The sequence below is a fragment of the Pinus tabuliformis genome, chromosome 9 (genome assembly GCF_031772625.1).
Source record: "Pinus tabuliformis cultivar Carrire ecotype Pingquan chromosome 9, CPIR1, whole genome shotgun sequence".
Lineage (NCBI taxonomy): Eukaryota > Viridiplantae > Streptophyta > Pinopsida > Pinales > Pinaceae > Pinus > Pinus tabuliformis.
Window position 1 is genome coordinate 1,031,591,156 of NC_142307.1, and position 19,126 is coordinate 1,031,610,281.

At 40.7% G+C, this 19,126-nt stretch overlaps 1 pseudogene; it reads left to right on the forward strand.

The window, feature by feature from the left end:
* LOC149152213 (chaperonin-like RbcX protein 2, chloroplastic) overlaps positions 1-15,812 on the forward strand; it is a 34,761-nt pseudogene extending 18,949 nt beyond the window's left edge.
* The last annotated feature ends 3,314 nt before the right edge of the window (positions 15,813-19,126 follow it).

Below are 19,126 nucleotides of genomic sequence, written 5' to 3' on the forward strand. Positions count from 1 at the left end.
ACCTTTTTGTGTAATAATCCCTCAGGTCCAAAAAGATTAAAATCTAGAGGAGGGATAGCTCTTCCGGTCCCTTTAACGAGCTGGAAGGCCAAAACTCGGCAAACTTTTCATATTTTACGAGTCAGGAGAAAATATCTCAAAGAAGACTCGTCTTTTGAGGAACGAGTGATAAACAGGGATAGCAGCAGATTCCAGGTACAGGTTGGAATTTTCCAATCACGGCAGTGTCACAAGGATGGCTAAGTGAAATCACTCTTCGCAGTTGTTCCTCAAAATGGGTAAACAATCATATGGGGGTGAACGATCGGCCAAATGGAATGGAGGTGGCAGGTGCAAACACGACCAAGGCTTTTATGGCTAATAAATTTACGATCACAATGGTTATTTACCGGAATAGGTTCATTTTTTAATGAGCTTAAACTCTGGAGGAAACTATTGCTCACGCTTTTCTATTTTTTAACGAGCATAAATTCCACGGTAAAACTGCTCGATCTTCGCTTTTCTATTTTTTAACGAGCATAAATTCCACGGTAAAACTGCTCGATTATATGGTCAAATTTTGATTTTTTACCATTACTAGCTTTTCTCTTTTCAAGTATAGTACTGCATTTTCAATTGCTGCAACAAACTTTGTTAGAAATGAATAATATTTGCATGAAAATGAGATTATAACCCTAATATTTCACTTTAAACTGTGTAAAAAGCCATTAAAAGGTGTTTTTACCTCTCATTTACCATTTCATTTGCATTTGGTTTGTTGGAGCTCTGGAGGTGCCTCTTCCCCCTTGATTTTCACTAGCTGATTCCGGGAGATTCTGCGGACGATTTTCGGCGCCGTCTAGACCAGGTAGGATCTAAACCCTAGCTCTTTCTTTTCATGGTTTCTTCTTCCTATTTCATGCCTGTTTTCCAGCATTTCTGAGCCCCAGGGGTTTTGCAAAATCGCCCTAGTTCCAGCGCAGGTTCCTCTTTCGAAACCTACGCTGAAGGTCAAGCTGCCTTAAGGCAGCCTGACCCTCAATGCAGGTGGGAGGCTCTCTGCCTGCGCTGGGCTCAAAAACTGAGTTTTTTAGGTCATTTTTTGATGATTTTTTCGCCAGTTTCTCATCAAAATCAGGAACTTACTCCTTCTCTTGTTTGCCTTGCAGGGAACTTTGAACAAAATGTCTCTTACGTGGCGAGAACGAGAACATGAAGAGGAGGACATGATTGCCCTCCATGACCCTGTCACGGTGAACGCGTTGCGGAACTGTGGCCTGCTGAAGTTCTTCCGTATCTCTAGCATGAGAGCACAGATTTCTTTACTGCAGTACATGCTTGATGCTTGGGATCCTGTTAACCAAGTGTTCTAGATTAGGGGAAAGGCCATCCCCTTGACCATAGAGGACATGTACTTCTTGACTGGACTGTCAAGACGAGGTGCCCCCATTTCCTTGTCAGGTACGGCCCGGGGGACTGATTCCACCAGAGATTATGTCCGCCAGTATTGCAGGGAAGGTTCTCAGCCAAGCAGAGACGGCAAGATTGTTATCCGTGAGATTACTGATCGGGCTCTCAGGTCCATTCTGTTCACTATTGGTAGGATGGCCGGCAGTGCAGCTCTACATGTTGCCAACAGGTCTTATATGCAGCACGCTTTGGAGTGTCTCCAACCGAAAGTATTCAACTGGTGTGATGCAGTACTTGTTCAGATGAAAAGTCAATTGACCAAGGTAAAGGACGGGAAGCTGAAGAACTTTGGATTTGGTTCTATTCTGACTGCCTTTGCCTTGGAGAAAATCCCACTGATGCAGCCTCAGTACATCATACTTGACTTGCCTTCTCCGACCGAGCCACGCATGCAGAGGTGGGTCGACCACATGTCTAGGCATGCTGGTCAACCTCAGATTACTTTTACTGAGGCCTTCTTTAGGTGGTTCGAGCGTCAGGAGATGGCGTTTTCCAAGTATCCATATGTGGCTATGGATTTCCGAGGCGATCCGGATTTGGTGCTACCGGATGGCGAGCAGTGGGGCGCCATTGGTAAACTCCTTGACCATATTACTGTTTACTATTCTTATTCATAATGTTGTTGTGCTTTATTCTATCAAGACTTTTAATTGTACTCTTGGGTGCATGCAGATATTGGTCCTGTCCGTCCAGCAGTTCGTCCGAGATCGCCAGCTGCTGCCCCGGCAGTGGAGCCTGCTAGGAGAGTTGTTATTTGCGATCTTGACGATACTGAGACCCTTACAGCTGTGCAGGAGCAGGTTGAGAGCCTTACTCGTGGTCTTCCGGATGTACAGATTGACGAGTTACCTTTACAGCTGCAGCGGCATACTATTGGTGTGCCTAGACGATGGACTCGTCTCTTGCGCATGATTGCACAGGCCGTGACGTACTATCATGAGCACCACTAGGCTAGGGTGCCCCCTAGCATCTTTTTGAGTTTTTAGGTCATATGACCAATTTTGTCTTGGTTACAGAACATTATGTATGAACTTATATAAACAGCTTATATGTATTTTGATTTTCGAGTTTTATTCTGGTTGACTTATGTGATCCATATGTACAATCTTTAATGATGTGTCCTTTTTATAAATGTTGCAAATGTCTATCTAACACATAGTTTGCTAATGAGTCAGTTAATGTGTTTAAGTTTCTTGAAATATGTTGATATTGAATTGAATCAAATCATCTTTCCAAGATCTTAACCCTTAGGAACATGGTATAAATAGCTGGATTGCGAACAGAATATATACCATTGAGTTGTAGTATTACAAGCTGTGAGTCTAGCCTGACAATTAGTCGGCGTATGCCACGTGTGATGGCATCAGAGAGTAGTTCTATCGACGCGCTATACTCAGCGATGTTATTCGTCGATTGCCCAATACATACACCTCTGAAACTTACTAACTCGCAGCTTGGATCAAAAATGGCCCAGGCTGCGGAGGATAGGTTCCGCGAACTACGACTCGCTCCGTCGGCATATCCAACACATGTCTCCAGAAGGTTCGACATCTGCAACGAATGAAAAGGTGGATCACTCGACCAGAACAAACACTTTAGCGAAAACAAAATACAACAAAAGCATGCAGGTTACTATTTAAGCATAGTAACGCTTGAGGTACAACCCGTTGCGGGGCTGCGCCAGTGGAATTCCATCGTAATCCATTAACTCGTAGGCTCCTTTCGCTAACACCCTTTTAAAAATATAGGGGCCCATCCATAAGGACTTGAATTTTCCTGCTCCCAATTTATCGGATTCTTGGTCATAAAGCAAGACCAAATCACCTTCTGAGAAGACACGGGGTTTGACATTTTTGTCGAACTGAGCCTTGACTCGTTTCTTATGAGCTTCGTTAGCCAAAGCGGCATCACGACGGGTTTCATCCAATTGGATTAGTTCCAAGAAATGAGCCTCTTCTTCTGAAGTTCTGGGGAGAAGATCGATTGCGAGTTTAAGCGACGAAATTTCGCACTGGATTGGCAAGACTGCTTCCAGGCCATACACCAGTTGAAAAGGTGTGAACCCGGTTGCGTTCTTTACCGACGTTCGGTAAGCCCACAAGGCTTAGTAAAGGATTAGGTGCCACCTTCTTTTATGAACCCCAATCATCCTTTGCAACATACGCTTCAGGACCTTGTTGATTGCCTCAACTTGTCCGTTGGCTTACGGATAATATGGGGTAGAGCTGTCGTGAGATAGCCCTAGCTTGGCAGCTAATTCGACCATCATGTGATTGCGAAAATGCGACCCATGATCTGTAACTATAGCCTGTGGTACGCCGAACCTGGCGACTACATGATTGCAAAAGAAAAGGGCAGCTGTTTCACCAGTGTTAGCTAATGTAGGCATCGCCTCGGCCCATTTGGTAAAATAGTCAACAGCGACTATAATGGTAAAATAGTCAACAACGACTATAATATACCCATGCCCCCCAGTTGAGGTGGGGTTACATTGCATGAAATCGATGCCCCACTTGGCGAAGGGCCCAACAGCAACTATTGGCTGCAAAGGTGCGGGTGGTCGTCTGGTTTTGCTATCAAAAATTTGACAAGCATGGCAACTTCTGACTGCGGTTATGCAATCTTTGAACATGGTTGGCCAGAAGTATCCTGCTCATAAGATTTTTTGTGCTGTTGCATATCCAGACTGATGCCCCCCACACGCGCCTGAATGACAATCATTCAGGGCTTTTTTGGCCTCCTCATGGGTAAGGCACCTCCTCAGAACTGTATCGACACCACGACGGTAAAGCGTGTCACCGACGATCATGTAGTCTTTTGCTTGGTATCGTATACGTTTTTGTTCGGAGCGAGAGGTGTTTGGCCTGAATTTTTGGGTTTAGAGATAAACTATGATATCTCCATACCACTCATCGCTTACAGATATCAGAAACAAACTTTTGTCCACGATTGACTCTTTCGATGTTTCATCGTTGGACAACGATGGGAGATCGCATAACAATTCTGCGAAAACTAGAGCTTTCTTTGATTTGGATTTTACAAATTCCAGATCAAACTCTTGAAGGATCGCTATCCATTTTGAATATTTGCCCCCCAGCAACTGTCGCGACAGTATATAAGTCATGGGGTTGCAATCCGACAAGATGGTAGTTTTCCGAAAGAGGACATAATGTCGAAACCTTTGAATCGCTTGAACAGCTGCAAGCGCTAGTTTTTCAACATAAGAATATTTACTTTCTGTATCGTTTAAGTTTTTACTTAAATAATAAATAAGATGTTCAATTCCATCAACTTCTTGAACTAAAACCATTGCAATGGTCGTATCCGCTGCAGCCAGATACAGGTTAAAATCTCTTTGATAGTCCGGGGCGTACATTAATGATGCTTTTACTAGACAATCTTTTAGAGCATCAAAGGAAGCTTGCGCCACCTGGTCCCAGACAAAAGGTACATCCTTTTTCAAAAGACGAGTATAACCTTTAGCTAGTTCTTCGTAATTTGGAATGAACCTCCTCAGAAAGTTTGCTTTCCCTTGGAGTTTCTGAATCTGAAGCAAATTTGAAGGTGGAGGCAAATTAATGATTGCCTGAACCTTGCAGAGGTCGAGACGAATCCCATCCTTAGAGACTATAAAGCCAAGTAGACGACCAGAACCGACGCAAAACACACATTTGTGCGGATTGAGTCTTATCTTGTAGTGTCGGCAACGTAGAAATATTGCTCTTAAATGCTGCGGATGATCAGTCCGCTTTCACGAATGAGCCGGAAGATCGTCGAGATAAGGTTGAACAATGTTCTTGATGTCATGGAAGGCATAATTCATTGCCCTCTGAAACGTCGCCCCTGCGTTCTTTAAACCAAAGGGTAATTTTCGATAAGCAAATGTGCCCCACGGACAAATAAATGCAGTCTTTGACTGGTCCTGTGGGCGGATATTTATTTGATTATACCCGAAAAATCCATCCATAAATGAAAAGATTTCACATCCGGCGCATTCATCAATTATTTGGTCGATGAAGGGTGTAGGGTAGTTGTCCTTTGGACAAGCTTGGTTTACATCCCTATAATCGACACACACTCTAATCGTCCCTTGTTTCTTCATAACAGGGACAATATTCGATACCCAATCGGTTAGAGGAACCGGGTAGATGAATCCAGCATGGAGAAGTTTTTTGACTTCTGCCTTAATGGCAGCGGCTTTCTTGGGGTGCACCTGCCAAAGTCGTTGTCTTACTGGTTTGACATCAGGATACATTTTAATTTCATGTTCAACGATACTTGATTCAATGCCTGGCATTTCATCATATGACCAAGCAAAGACATCTCTAAATTCGCAAAAAAGAGCATTATATATTTCCAGTTCAAGGAAAATTTTAAGGATGGAAAAATTTTTTGAAGTTTAAAACATTGGCGAATCTCATTAATCCCTAATATGCAAATTATAAATGTTTATTGATATATTTGTAAAATTATTCAAATTTATAATTATTTTATATATAGTCTCTATATAATGTTGGCGATTTTTAAGGTAAAATAATTTTATATTCTAAAATTTGGGCGAATCGTCTTTTATAAAATTGGAAATTGGCGAATCTTTTTTGTGGAAAAATCATGGAAAATTAGCCCACTGGGCGAACATTAGCCCCTAAAATTTTCCATGCCAGTTCTGAAGGGGAACAACCTTTGCCGACATAAATATTCTCTACAACATCTGTGTTAGTCGAGATATTTATGGCTATAGTCTCTTCAATATTGGATAGGTTTCGCTCGGAATCCACCGTATTTACAGTATTTGTTAGGAATTCAAAAACTGAAGGGTGATAAAGGTCACTCTGAGTATCTTCTTCATATTCAGGAAGAAGGGAACGATGGTGGTGATCATTCCATGGTGCCCCCTCAATCAACATTGATTGTAAGATTCTTTCGTCAGTCCCATGTACTTTCGACCAAGGATCTAATGGGGTTCCATATTCTCTAGACCTGTCTACCCAAACGCTTGACGAGCGTTGATTTGGGTTCGCCTCCCATGCTTGAAACATTGATTGCTACAATATTTCTAAAGGGCTTGGGGGCAAAACCATTGAACGATCCATGTCGACCTTCGTGGAAGATATCATGTTGCAGGTCGCTACAAATGGTATATTTCCCATATAAATAGGAGGTGGCAGCGCGAAAGTTCCCATCAATGTGGGGTCTTTCAATAATCCTACTCCGATATCTTGAATTGAATGGTTGCTCTCATGGATCATGGGAATGCTTCCTGTAACTTGTGAACCATTAGGGAGGAAATTCTGTTGGTCGACGATCGTAATCCCTCCTTCAAACGGGAATGCGATCTTCCTAAAATAAGTCGACACAACAGCTGCCATGGCATAAATCCATGGTCTACCCAGTAGGATGTTATAGTCAAGATTTCCATCAATGACCTCAACATCAATTTCTACTGTCTTTCCTCCTAGTTCAACTTTCAAGTTATTAAGGATACCGTAAGGGGTATAAGTCCTTCCGTCGAAAGCTTTTAATGTCGTCGAAGATCGCGACAAGGTTGGAGATCCTAAAGTTTTCCAGCAACTCATCGACATAATACATGTTGATGCTCCCTCATCAATTATTGTTCTGTGAACAGTTTTGTTGAGGGCTTTCACTTGAATAAGGAAAGCTAGTTGAGCTAGTAATTGAGGATCGTATCCCTTATGATCAAAGGATACAAGATTGGAATCCTTAGGATCAACCCCACCAATTGCTGATAACAATGCCTGCCTTTGGGATGGACAATTTTGTAATACTTCAAGAGTCGACATAGCGGATGGCGATTGTGCCAAATCTTCCACTATGTTATAATGCTGCGCCGCTCTGGCGCGAGGATTAAATGTCGACTTGTGTACTACACCCTTTGGCGGTTTTATTGTTAATTCAGGAATGATGGGCGGTACAACTTCTGTCTAAGTTGTTGTCGAACTACTTGGTTGATCTTTACCTTTTTCGTTTGACAGCTGAGGATTCCCGTAATCTTTGTTCCTTGTCGAAATCAAAGCATCATTCTGCTGTTTTGAAACCGACAACATAAGCACTTGCGACGGGGAAGCATTTCCACTATCAACCAGATTTTGACCTGGGTTGGGAAATGGATCAGTTAACACAGCTGAGGTTTGGGAACTTTTAAAGAACCTCTTTAACTCAGCTTTGTAGGGACAATCCCTTGTCCAGTGATCCTCGTCACATATCATACATGGACTATTTGGTTTCCCTTTTCCAGGAGGGTTCGAAGAATTTTTCTTAGGAGATGATTCACCCTGTTTCTTCTTCTTCCCTTTGTTTTGCTTTTTCTTGCTTCCTGGTTGATTGGTTTCTTTTCCCTTATCTGCTGATATGGCATTTACTTCCGAAGCAAGAATTTCTTCTTTTGCATTTTGATCCGAATTCTTACGGGCTTTATTTGACGAAGCCTTTATCGATTTCGCGTTTGCTGTGCCAATCACGCCATCACCGGCATGAGAGTCACTATTTGATTTAGGAGGAGGAGGAATTGAAAATTCCGGTCTAGGGGCGTCAGGTATTTTGTCGTAGAGCGTGCCAGACTGAGTATAAACTAAGTCCAAATACTGTGCACGAGCAATGACTTGCTCCTCTGTTACGACTCCCCCCTTGGCCACATCTTCCGTAATAGCAGGAAGTAACGACTTTATAAACCATTCAGCTAATAGCTGATCGAGAACATATGTTTTCACCATCCTACGATGACGACGCCACTCATGTATATGATCAGATATATGGGTGGCAGTTGTCTGTTTGAAGTTGGTTAATATTTCTGTTCCCGTTTCATACCTTATCGGTAATTGAAAATGGGTCAAGAAAGTCGTGGCTAGGGAACTAAAATTGTCGAAAGAGGCTCTTGGCAATTCAATATACCATTTAGCCGCTAGACCTGTCAATGTCCTCTGAAAAAGGCGAAGCCTTATCGAATCGTCGTTTAGGGTGTTCGACGAACACCACAGATGAAAAGTCATCACGTGATTCGATGGGTCTTCACCTGGATTTCCATTGAATTTAGGAATGTCAGATGGAAGTTTATGAGGAATCGCTGGCCACCAAGGGGCATAAGCAATCGGATCGTTGGTTAACTGGTGTAAATCTGGTAACTCTAAAGTTGCCACGAGTGGTAACTGTTGATTCAGGTTAGGCGAAGCATAACCAGGGTACGATGGAATCGCTTGAGCAGTGGGTCTTTGCATACCAGCATAATGTAATTGATGTTGGTATGACTGATACGGTTGGTGGACTTGACCACTGTAAAGTGGTTGGTTTTGACCGTTTTGGATATACGGTTGTCCACTGTTCGCAAAAATCTGCTGCTCAGAATCTTGGTACACTTGCTGGAATTGCGGTTGTTGGTATTGTACCAGCCATGGTTGCGAAGCCATGTTCTGTTGTGCTATGCTAACCGTTGGTCCGAGGTGTGGGGTAATTGTACCCATTTGGACCTGTGTCGCCCCACCAGTTGGCGATTGTGGTTGTGACCCATGGTCAAGGGGCTTTTGCATTACAACCTAAGAAATCTGAGGTTGACATGCAACAGGCATCGCTTGAACTTGTGACACTGTTACAATAGCCGGTGTGGTTGGGATGTTCATCATAGGTACACACTGTTGCATAGAATATACAACACTTGGTTGTTGAGGTAGCATAGGTACCCAACTACTTGATGCAATTCCAGTATAACCTGAATACTGTTGAGAACTGCCATATGGATATCCTCCCGGAGGAGGTAATGAAAGGGCATACTGCCCCCCATACGGTAGCAACCTGGAACTCATAGGGATTGTTAGTCCTTGAGGACTGGATGGCCCAAATTGACCTCCCTGAGGACCAATCTTTCGAGTTTCAACATAAGAGTTGCCGGGTATTATTCCGGATGAACAAACTGGAACAGACCATACTGTCGAAATAGTCCCTTGGTGGACTCCTTCTAGCTGTTGCGAGCTAGTTGGGACAGCTGGTATGCCGGCAAACATCGTCGGAGTGACGGCAGGGGCTTCTGCTGTCGCTGTGTCATTTGACACAGTCCTAGATGATGACGGTTGTTCAGACATCTTAAGTCTATCCAATAGATTGCCTAGTGATTCTACAGGAACTTCCACTTGTGGTGGATTAACTTCTGACGAAGGAAATAGAGTGACCCCGACTCCGAAATGAGTTGGAGTACTTGCTTGTGGGTCCTCTGCAATTTCCTCTATCGCAATCAAACCCGGTGGAAGAGGAAGACCCTCAGGTCCGTAAAATATTTCTGGTGGCGAAGAAGTGGTTGTTTCGACAGCGACAGTTGTTTGAGGAACAAAACTCTCTGGACCGGTTACAGATGGAACTGGTTCAGTTACACAAGTATTTGCCCCCAGACTAGGATCAGTATTACTGTCCTTCTGTGGCTGTTGAACTTCTTCTATAGAGGCGGGGTTTCCAGAAATGTTTGGAGTAACCGGAACCTCAGATGCAGTTGGAACACTTGTTCTAACTTTTATAGGAGATTTTGAACCGGTTAAATGAGTTCGCTTTGTCCGTACTGTTTTCGATTCCGGAGACAAAGACGGTTGACTCGTAAGCCTCCGCGAACGACGGGGTTTCAATTGACTTTCTTCCACGATTGCAGATTACTCAATCAACTAAAATATTAAAAAGGGAAATTTGTGTTTCCGAATTGAATGAATTTTATTAGACGCTTTTAGACACAACTTGCTTTTTCACTTTTTAAGAGTCGAGAAAAAGCTAAAGATGACTCTAGTCTCCTTCGATGTATTAACGAGCCCGAAGTGACAAATGCTCGGTTGGACTTTTTCAGTTATAGAGTTTGAAAAAGGCCAAAAGAAACTGCTCTGGAGATCTAGGCAGAGGGTGTGCCAAACCTTTCGCAAAACCACAGAATACGTTTTACGGTACGGGTGGTCGATCTTCGTGAATGCTGTGTTCACTGCATTGTGATCAGTAGGGCGGCCGACACGGCTTCCTATGGATAAAAGATGTATGCCTATAGGGGTCTCCCAATATATACGCGACGGTACGTGGGAGCACAAGTCCGTATTAGTGCCACCGACTCTCAGGAGGAATCACCCACCTTCGTCGAGATCGACAGTCACTACGTTTAACGACGCCGGAACACGTCTCTAGCTTAGACCTCTATGTGTTTGCGTTATGTTTCAAAGCGTTGTTAGGTTCATTCAATATATTTTAAGTTGATCTTTTTTAAAGTTTGCCTTTCAAGGTTCACCACGAGATGTATTGATACAAATTCCTAAATGCAGTCTAAGATGAGAAGCAAGCTTTTTCAATCTTTTCGACTTATGAAAATCTTAACTACTGAGGGAAAAGAGAGACAAAATCTTTTCACACAGATCAAAGAGCACTCGCTAATGCACTTTTTCCCTAAATCAACATACAAACTTATATGCAAAATGCAAAAAATGCAGGTATTTCTTTTCTCTTTCTTAATGTTTGTGCGACACAAAAAGAAAGCTGTTGTATAATTTCGAATTCAATTTCAAGTGAAAGCAAACAAGCTTGTCCAAAATCAAAAGACACCTTAAGATTTACTTGTTTCGACACTAGAAATATATAAATTCAAACCAAATGACGAAATCAAAAGCTCAATCAGCTATGAACAGCAAACAAACTAACTCTTAAGATCAAAACGACACTTAATCACAGGTCTAGATCTAAGAGGCCACAGCAAGACTAGTTCACTTTCGTTATGGGAAACTGTAAATGATACAAGAAATACACAAAGAAAAAACACAGTTTCTTTATACAACCGAGGCGGAATAGTGGCAAGGAAAGTTGGTTTCAGATAGGCACATTGACTGGTAACAGGCAGCAAAAACAAGAGTGAAAACAGGGCAAGAAACAGCAGGAAACCCCAGTAGCACAAGGCAAGACTGGTCCAGCGCAGGTGGTACACAGGCAGTTTGACCTTCAGCGCAGGTAGCCCCTTCGGGAACTGCACTGAAATGCAGACAGCCTTCACACAGCCTGCACTGAAGAACGAAACTTTCGCTTCTCTTGGTTTCCGGGTCACAGATTGCTCAAAAATTCACAGGTTTTGGCCAAATCAGAAGCTATCAGTTAAGTACACACTAAGGGATGAAAAGGAGGATGAAAAGCTATCACTAAGAGCTTATTAGAGTCCTTGCGGATCAGCTATTCAAATCATAAACTTGCCGAGAAACTGAGCTAGAGTATCTGCCCTCTACTTCGCATTTGAAAGATCCAAACGCAGTTCGATTCGGTACTCCCTTTGTTTATGAAATGAATAGCAAAAACACAAACAACCAACAAGATACGATCCCCAGCGGAGTCACCAATTTGTTGTTGGGAAAAGTATCCAATACGGAATGACCCTATCCCACTCTAAGGGTGATAGTACCTTAGCAACAATCAAAGCAAAGCTATTTGAGATTACTTCTTTATGAGATGTAAGAGAGGGGAGAAATAGATCCACTAACAGATGTCTTCCGCTAATGATTGATCCAATCTTCTCTCTTTGCTGCTTGCTCCTAGTTCCTTGCTCTTTCACTGGCCCAGCTACACCAAGATCCTGCAAAATAACAAGAGAGGGAAACTACAAGAAGCATACATTCATAATTGATTCAAGGATTAGAATAAATCAAATACACAAGTATAACAACACATCATTGAGACACATGCATATAGAAGAACCTCAAATGCTTTATTAATGGAAGAAGTAAAGTTCAGGAAGTGATACAACCATAAGAGGCCCAATCCAGCATCACCTCCCAGCAGAAATAAATCTCCTCTTCACCTCCTTCAAGCAAATCACCCAATAGTTCTATACTCAAACCAACAACACTTCCTTACATTCACAAGATTCCAGCCTCCCTAGACCTCATGAGAGAGCTCTATATATAGGAGTTTTGGAGAAAGGATGAGTCAGCTTGAGGCTGGCATGAAGCTGACTAGTGTCCTCTCCCACTTCAGTTATTCTTCAGTTCTTGAGTCCACTTGGAGTTTCTTGCTTCCACTTGGAGATCTAGATCCTCTTACTCATCACAAGGCGAATTCCCTGATCCAAGTGTCATTTTGGAAGCTTCCTGGGCATTTGACACCTTGCAGAATGACTGTGCCACTTGGCCAATCTCGTCCAGCGCAGGTAGCCTTCATTGCTTTTGACATTCAGCGCAGGTACAAAGTGGAGCAGTTGACATTCAGCGCAGATGCTCAGTGGAGCAGTTGACATGATCCAGAATTAGCTTGTTTTTGAGTGTTTTCAGGTGGAGAACTGATTTTCAGTGCTGTGGTTTGCTGACCTTGTTCCTCTAGGGGTAGGAACAACATGTTTAGGGACTTTGGATCCCTTAGATTATTGACATTTCATGCTTCATGCTGTAAGGTACAAAAATGTCTATAACACTGCGTACCAGCCATGAGACAACCTCAAGCGGTAGGTGATATCATAGTGTGATTCTTACCCAACTATGGCTCGGGTAGATCCCAAACTGAATTCTCTGGTGCCTTTTCGCTTCATCACCAGGGGCTACTGTGGAATATGGAATCTCCCTCGACACCAGCTAGAGGGGGCATGTGGGTTTCATCCAAGCCCCTGCATGCTTACCAACAAGTTTTTCATTGATTGACGCCACATGTTGATGTAGTGTTATTTTAATATTTTAGATAAGTTAAGTGGTTAAATATTCCACTATCAAATTTATACTTTGTTAGGGCCTTAACGTGCAGGTTTTGACAGAAAAGGTAATCGACAAAACAATAGAGATCGTCGTGCTATACAAAGGAAAAATAATTTTAACTTGACAGTAAAACACTGTAAAAATTTTAGAAATCATGTGCAGTATGAAATGAAGTGAAACATAGTGTTTGTGTGGTAAAAATGAGAAATGAATTTACAGAACATGGCAAAAAGAAATTCTATTGTTTATATATTCATGAAGGTAGATAACATTTACAAAACATAAACTATAGGGTTTAGCTCCATACACCATGATAAAACTAGAAATTTTACAGAGATTTACAGTTTCTCTGTTTTACACAATCAAAGACAATTTCTTTTATGCACCTACCTATTTTTGCTGTTGAAATCTAACTCCAGACATTCGATCTTGTTCGCTACAAAAATTATAACTTCATATTTAATGACATAACTAAAATATCATTCATTGTTACATTAATTTTATAACAAGTTATACATCAAAACTTAATAGGGGCACACACTAAAAAAATAATTTTCTGAACTTTCATACTGTGTGGTATATACTCCAACCACAATAAAATCCTGACATTTACTATTTACCTCCTCTATGTAGTTATTTATTTGATCTTAATTGTTTTGTTGTAGTGTACGAATGGAGGAACTTGTACCCTAGTTAAAAAACTCATTTACATTTATGTCCTTCAGCCTGAAACAAAAATTTGTTGTTTGATTTGTTATGTACTTCAAGTATGGCTGCACTATCAGGCATTAAGTTTAGTAGGTATGATTAATTCCAACAGAGTATCGTGGCTATTAAAAGGGTATTTTCCAACGACCCAATTTAGATATGTCTTTGTTGCCCCCTTCAGAGTTGATGGTCTCCAAATCATGATGTTTATAGGTATATGGTTGTCGGTTGCATTATTGATTCATTTGATTTCTTTAAGATTTAGTAGTAAATATTTTTAAGATTCCAATTTTACATTCCAATCAGGTCACCCATGGTGTGTGCCAAGCAACCACCATGTGCCCAAGTCACAATTTTCGATGCAAAGACAATGAATGTTTACAATGTTTCTGCAGAGAAGGTATTTGTCTTTGGTTGCATGCATACTAGTGTATTTTAACTGCATCCATGACTCTACATTTCAAAGCAATATATTATCACAATGGGCAAGGATGACTGTTCTTTAGTTTCTCGATGCAATATTTTTTTACAAGAGAATCATAGAATGGGACAATATCGATCATAATTGTATATTCTTTTCGGGTATTTTGAAAAGAAAACAACACCTCCGTTTTGGTGAAAAATAACACAAATTGCTCACACAACAATATAAAAACGATGGAGTTGGCATTGAGATATTCACTGTGCATGCTAGAAATACCTGCACTCTACACTGGCTAGAGGGGGCATGTGGGCTTCATGCAAGCCCCTGCATGCTTACCAACAAGTTTTTCGTTGATTGAGTGGTTAAATATTCCACTATCAACCTAAGTGGTTAAATATTCCACTATCAACTTTATATTCTGTTAGGGCCTTGACGTGCAGGTTCAAGTGGATTTCCAATGTATTTGTCTTTGGTTGCATGCATATTAGTTTATTTTAACTGCATCCATGACTCTGCATTTCAAATCAATATATTATCACAATGGGCAAGTATGACTGTTCTTTAGATTCTTGGCAAAATATTTATTTACGAGAGAAAACATAGAATGAGACAAGATCGATTATAATTGTATATTCTTTTCGAGTATATTGAAAAGAAAACAACACCTCCTTTTGGTGAAAAATAACACAAATTGCTCACACAACAATATAAAAATGATGGTCTACTTAAACTCTTTAGACATGGGTTTACATATATTTTTTCTTTTGAAATTTGTACAGTAATTTTAAAAATGATGACTTCAAAAGTTGTTAAACTAAATTAATTTCAATCTCTTATTACAATGTATACGCATCATACATGACAATCATTACTCATAACCTATTTTAGTTAGTCCTGGTTTTTGTGGAACTACCTGCTACAGCTTGTTGAGGTTGCTGAATACACTGGACAGGTCAATTCCTGAGTGAGGCTGCTGAATACACTGGCAACTTAAACAACTGGAGTTTCTCAACCCCAACAGGGACTACCAATATAATAGTAGCTCCCTTGTTGACATATGCATGACAATTTTGGTGTTTGAGTGTGAGAGTGTCCACACGAGTTGTGTATGCTTCTTCTAGGAGACAATGATATTGTCGGCCCCTTGTAGCGGTCGATGAGATTGTATGGAAATATGAAGATAATTTTGATGATATTGGCAAGAATCTAATTTTACATTCAAAGCATTCAAGATTGTCCTTGGACAACTCTATGAAATGAATTTTACTCAGTACATGTGGTTTTACAACTATGTGGTTGACAGCAAGCCCGACGATGGAAAAATATTCCTTCATAATCCTATAAAGGAGAGGCAAGAATTGGATGAAAGGGTGATTGTAACCTGACTTCATTTGTTCAACAAATGGGTCAATCAGTACAATCAAGTGGAAATGCATAGGGCATTTACTGACCAGAACTTGGAGTTAATGCGAGAAATACTTGTTGAAATAGTGAAATGGCCATCTTATAATAATGATCCCGATTCCTTGAAGAGTGGTTGAAACTTGAGATTCTTATGTGTTTCCTTGTATTTCGGTTTTACATTATGAGATGGAGGTACCATTTAATGTATCTTTAAGGGACTATTAAGGTATAGATTGAAAAATTATCTTTGAATGCCAAACAATGTAGTGTGAAATATGAAAATTTAGTGAGGTTCAATTGTTGAGAATCTGCATTATCCCTTTGATAATGTAAGGTGTTCTTTCCTAAAGAGTGACATAGTGTATTGTATTTGTCGAAGATGGTGCTTATGAGGCATGCATTAAGAGTAGTGCATAAAAACAAATATAAATACTTTTGGACGTGTCTACCTAACTTAGAAAATGATATAAACATGAACATGAACATCAACGAGGACGCGTTCTTCTTGGCAGTGCTTTCTTAAGAACCAAGGAAAATATTTTGATCTGAAATTGAAGGAGAAATTCTCATTCCTAAAAATGGGTCTTATGGAAATTCTCTGATGCTTTACAAGTAAAAATGGGTCTTATGGAAAAAAAAAAAGTTTTATGGTCTCTTCAAGGATAATGAGTTAGTTATCATGCGGACTTTAAACAAGCAACATATAATCATGAAACTCATAAAGGCAAACAAGAAGAGAGACAAAACAAAATTTGGTGATAGAGTTCACCCCTCTTAGGCTACATCTCTGGGCCTGCTAACACAGCTAGACTGCTCCATAGATTTCAATGATAAAATAGTACATGATATGTGTTGACAAATGAGTGGCTAGTTTCCCCTTCAAGGAAAAATTCTCCTGCAAAGAAATATCACTCTAAAAACCATGACCACCTACAGTCAGTTATGAAATAGTCATCATGAAAAGGGCTCTCACATCAAGACCCTGTAATCTATCTGAAAATGAGCATAGCATGTACAACAAATCCACATTGAAGTACTAAAAAGAGATTTCCTCAAAAAGACATAGTGAGAAAAGATAAAGAAGAGGTGCATCGTAGAAGTCACAGTTGTTACAGATAACATATGAAGGCTATAAAACCCATAAAAGGTCCTCTCCATCCTAAAAGGCATTCAAAAACTACTTCAAACCACTGATTTTACCTGGCACCCTAAGACTCAACCCTGTAAAAAGTCCTTCCATAAGTGCTCCAATTAGTAAAAAATGGCTTCCATTGGATTCATAAAGTCCAAAAACCCCTATCTTGGATTTTCTTGGGATTAAAAAGACCAAAAAGCATCAAGTTATGGCTCTCCCAAGTTTCTCCTACTATGTGTCCTCCAAATTAGATCAACCTACAAACTGAGCGACAAATACATTGTTTAAACCATGACAATTTTGCCTACATCTAGTGTAAATTATTGCTTAGTTTAAATTCCCAATAACCCCATGAGCATAAAAATATGGTAACATGGCATGCCATAAGGTCAGGTGTTGGGCCAACAGTCTGCCCCCGTCGGCCTTAGCATCTTTCTTATCGGGATGGTGCTCACATGTGGTTGATGTGGCCATGGTTCGAGGCTAACCACCCACCCCTACCATGATAGCCATAAAATTCTCTGTCAAAGGTTACGTTCCTGAAAAGTGACACAGGGTTGGGCCTTAAATACCACCCTCATCATTTAAGTCTTTACCTCTCTGCCTCTGGTGGCGTGGACTGCAATAAGACCCAGGGTTAGGGCCTACAACCCGCCCCCTCATCCAAGCACCTTTCCCTTATGCTCTCTGTATCATGGAGTATTTTGTGACCAGCGACCAGGGCCTGGTCCCAAAAATCCTCTCCACTATTTATGATTGCACCAAGGTCATGTGGATGTGCAAATGACCAACGACCGAGGCTCTCTATCCATCCCCTTCCTCCAATGCGCCATTGTATAAGCCTTCAATGGATGTGGTGCCACCTATGGTTAAGAACCCCCTTGTAGGAGAGTTGGCATAACACTAGAATGTGTATCGGTAGGTCGCGAGTTAGATTCCTATCGAGGCCATCAAACCCATAAACAAATTTTTATCCAATGTGGAGTTTTGTTTGGCCTACCATACACCCAGTAGGCATGCTGACATCAGCAGTATAGACTACCCAGTTAGCACAAATACAAATTTTTTAGCTGTTGAGCCAAACTATCAGAACATCATAAGTTTGGCATACAACATTGGATTAAGGCGATTCAAGTGTCGCTGGAATCAAAATGATGAACACTATGACTTGATTCAAGCTTCAAAATATTCTGGGAACTTTCATTTTTGAGCAAAATTTTAATCTCTAGATCAAATTTTAAATGTGAAGCTCCTGTGAGAAATATAATATATTCATGAAATTTCATAGAGATGAAAAGCAATGGATAAAGTGTACATTGAAGTAACACATCGATAGATCTGAGTCATATTTTCTTACCTTTGCAATGGATAGAACATGGAATCCTGTAATTAATGTTGGTTGCATTTAGGCCTTATAACTGATCATAGTCTACATGCCACTATTGATCGCATGTTGTTAGAGCTTGTGTAAATTGAGAAAGTGGTTTGAATGCTTGTTAGGTAAGCGTTTCATTGATGTAATGATAAGGGATTATGGATATATTGTTATTTGTTGTTGTATGGTCATATTTTTTAAATGGTTGTCCAGTTTGGAGAGTGAGTTTTACCTACTAGTCTGAGTGTATAACAAAGAGACCCACATTCTCATATTCTTGTTGTAACACTGTTGTAGAATTTTTACATTTATATATTGCAGTGGGTTGAGTGAGAGGATTAGAGGTCTTGATCATTGGTTGTTGCTATCTATTGCATGTATTACCTTGACTAATGTATTTTTCATCTGAACTAAGTTTTTCTTGTTGTATTGGAGATTGTACTAGCATTGAGAATTGTTGAGTCAGAATGTATGTAGGCTTGGATGTAATTTTCATACTCTTGTATTTCATAATGAAGCCAAATGTCAATCCTCTAGTCCACGAGATGTAGCTTTCAACAAGAAGGATTTCATTACAGGTTGACAATGATAATGTTGCTCAGGGGGGCATGTCTAGTACTTGGTTGATTCTCATATTTGATTTCCATGTTGCTTACCTTGGCATTGTCACCATGGATGTGTTGCCACTTTTTGAGTTAAGGGAGAGAGTGTTGATGCCCACATTATATTGTTGCTGATCGATATGGTATGGTTTTGTTGTTGATGCTTATATGTATGCTGTTGTTGCTTTGGCTTGAGAGTGATGTTTGGGGTAGATGGAGCTACTAAGTGAGTTTGGTATTGTGTTGTTATGTGATGGTGCTCAAATTTGTTGCTACATCCATGTCATGGAGATTTTGTTGTTTTTGATTCAGGAGAGAGAGAGAGAGAGAGAGAGAGAG